The sequence below is a fragment of the Ailuropoda melanoleuca genome, chromosome X (genome assembly GCF_002007445.2).
Source record: "Ailuropoda melanoleuca isolate Jingjing chromosome X, ASM200744v2, whole genome shotgun sequence".
Taxonomy (NCBI): Eukaryota; Metazoa; Chordata; class Mammalia; order Carnivora; family Ursidae; genus Ailuropoda; species Ailuropoda melanoleuca.
In genome coordinates, this window is record NC_048238.1 from 45,875,183 (window position 1) to 45,878,533 (window position 3,351).

Sequence of the window (3,351 nt, forward strand, 5' to 3'; positions counted from 1 at the left end):
TATACACACACACACACACACACACATATATGAGAGAGAAGAGTGAAGGGACTAAAATGAAGCATATATCTATAAAATGTAGATGTGAATAAGTAGATGTTAAAAAGCGACTGTGAAATATAAATTGGTATAATAAGCATCTAGTTGAAATGGGCAAAAGTTAAAAAGGAAAAAAAAAAGAGCAAAAGCATTAGGAAGCATTAGAAAAAAAAGAAAAGAAAAGGAGAATTTTATCTGAAAAATTACTCACTAGGCAGCACCTGGAGCTCAATATACTATTTTCCCCTGGCATGGGAATTTTGCAGTCTTGTGGGATCCATAGGCTTGTCATCCACCTGTTTTTCTAGTCTGTCTTCTGGGGTAGGGGCCTGTCACGCTGTTTCACAGGTATCCCTGCCTGGGTGGAGTTTCCCCATCCCATCAGGGGGATGGGCTCAGTGCAAATTGATCCTCAGTGCGGCTTTTGTTCCCTAGAAGCTTTCCAGGCCTCTTCAGAGGATCAGAGCAAAAATGTCCCCACCCAGTCCTCTGGCCCAGAGCAGAAAATTTTAGTCTGCCCTCTTTAATAAAGCCTCTGGCTTCCTCAATATTTTTCAAAAGTGATCTATAGTTTCTAGGATATAGGTCCTTTACATCTCTGGTTAAGTTATTTCCAAGGTAACGTATGGTTTTTGGTGCTATTGTAAATGGGATGGATTCCCTAATTTCTCTTTCTTCAGTCTCGTTATTCGTGTATAGAAATGCAACTGATTTCTGGGCATTGATTTTGTATCCTGCCACCTTACTGAATTGTTCTATAACTTCTAATAGTTTGGGAGTGGATTCCTTTGGGTTTTCCATATAGAGTATCATGTCATCTGCAAAGAGAGACAGTTTGACTTCTTCTTTGCCGATTTGGATACCTTTGATCCCTTTTTGTCTTCTGATTGCTGTTGCAAGGACTTCTAGTACTATGTTGAATAATAGTGGCGAGAGTGGGCATCCTTGTCGTGTTCCTGATCTTAAGGGAAAGGCTTCCAGCTTTTCCCCATTGAGAATAATGCTTGCAGTAGGCTTTTCATAGATGGCTTTTATGAGATTGAGAAATGTACCCTCTATTCCTACACTCTGAAGGGTTTTAATCAGGAAAGGATGCTGTATTTTGTCAAATGCTTTTTCTGCATCAATTGAGAGGATCATATGGTTCTTGAGTCTTTTCTTGTTGATATGATGTATCACATTGATTGATTTGCGAGTGTTGAACCATGCTTGCATCCCAGGTATGAATCCCACTTGGTCATGATGGATAATCCTTTTAATGTACTGTTGGATTCTATTAGCAAGGATCTTGTTGAGGATTTTGGCATCCATATTCATTAGAGAAATCGGTCTGTAATTCTCCTTTTTGAGGGGGTCTTTGCCTGGTTTGGGGATCAAGGTAATATTAGCCTCATAGAATGAGTTTGGTAGCTTTCCTTCTGTTTCTATTTTTTGAAATAGCTTTAGGAGAATAGGTATTATTTCTTCTTTGAATGTTTGGTAGAATTCCCCAGGAAAACCGTCTGGGCCTGGAGTTTTATTATTTGGAAGGTTGTTTATCACTGACTCAATTTCTTCATAGTTAATTGGCCTATTTAAGAAATCTATTTCTTCCTGTTTCAGTCTTGGTAGTTTATAGGTTTCCAGGAAGGCCTCCATCTCTTCCAGATTGTTTAGTTTTTTGGCATATAGCTGTTGATAAAAGTTTCTAATAATCCTTGCAATTTCAATGGTGCTGGTCGTGACCTCTCCCTTTTCAGTCATAATTTTAATAATCTCAGTCCTTTCTCTTTGTTTTTGGACAAGTTTTGCCAGTGGTCTATCAATTTTATGGATTCTCTCAAAGAACCAGCTTCTAGTCCTGTTGATCTGCTCTACTGTGGTTCTGGTCTCTAATTCATTGATTTCTGCTCTAATCTTGGTCAACTCCTTCCTTGTCAGTGGGTTAGGCCTGTCCCTCTGTTGCTGTTCCAGTTTCTTGAGGTGAGAATATAGAAACTGCATTTTAGATTTTTCTATTCTTTTGAGTGAGGCTTGGATGGCTATGTATTTCCCCCTTAGGACTGCCTTTGCAGTATCCCATAGGTTTTGGACCGTTGTGTATTCATTCTCGTTGGTCTCCATAAATTGTTTAATTTGTTTTTTGATTTCCTGGTTTATCGAGTCATTCTTGAGCAGGATGGTTCTTAGCCTCCAAGTGTTTGAGTTTCTTCCAGGTTTTTCCTTGTGGTTGAGTTCCAATTTCAGAGCGTTGTGGTCTGAGAATATGCAGGGGATAATTTCAATCTTTTGGTATTGGCTGAGACCTGTTTTGTGTCCCAGAGCATGATCTATTCTTGAGAATGTTCCATGGGCATTTGAATAGAATGAGTATTCTTTGGTTCTGGGGTGTAGTGTTCTATATATATCTATGAGGTCCAACTCGTCGAGTATGGCATTCAAAGCCTTTGATTCTTTGCTTAGTTTTTGCCAGGGTGTTCTGTCTATTTCTGATAGTGGGGTGTTGAGGTCCCCTACTATTACTGTGTTCTTATCTATATGTCTCTTTATTTTGGTTAAGAGTTGGCTTGTGTATCTTGCTGCTCCCCTGTTGGGGGCATATATATTAATAATTGTCATATCCACTTGTTGAATACTTCCTTTAAGAATAATATAGTGCCCTTCTGTATCTCTCTCTATGGCCTCTAGTTTAAAATCCAGTCTATCTGATATGAGAATTGCTACTCCAGCTTTCTTTTGAGGTCCATTTGCGTGGAAGATGGTACTCCATCCCCTTACTCTAAGTCTGAATGCATCTTTGGGTTCAAAATGAGTCTCTTGTAGACAGCAAATGGATGGGTCATGTCTTTTTATCCAATCTGCAACCCTGTGGCGTTTTATGGGAGAGTTTAAGCCATTTAGATTGATAGAGATTATTGACAGATATGATTTTAATGATGCCATTTCTCTTTAAAGTCTTTGTATCGGTTGTGACTTGCTGCTCTGTATCACTCTTGGGGCCTTTTTACCTTTATAGAGCCCCCCTTAATATCTCCTGTAGGGCTGGTTTCGTGGTTACGAAATTGGTTAATGATTGGCGATTTTGGAACGTCTTTATTTCTCCATCAATTCTGAATGACAGCTTTGCTGGATAAAGGATCCTTGGCTGCATGTTTTTCTCTGAAAGAGCTTTAAAAATGCCCCCCCAAGCCTTTCTCTCATTCCAGGTCTCTGTAGACAGGTCTGACGTAATCCTGATACCTTTGCCTTGGTACGTGAGAAATTTCTTTGCCCTGGCCGCTTTCAATACTGTATCCTTGGATCTAATATTTGCGAATTGCACTATGACATGCC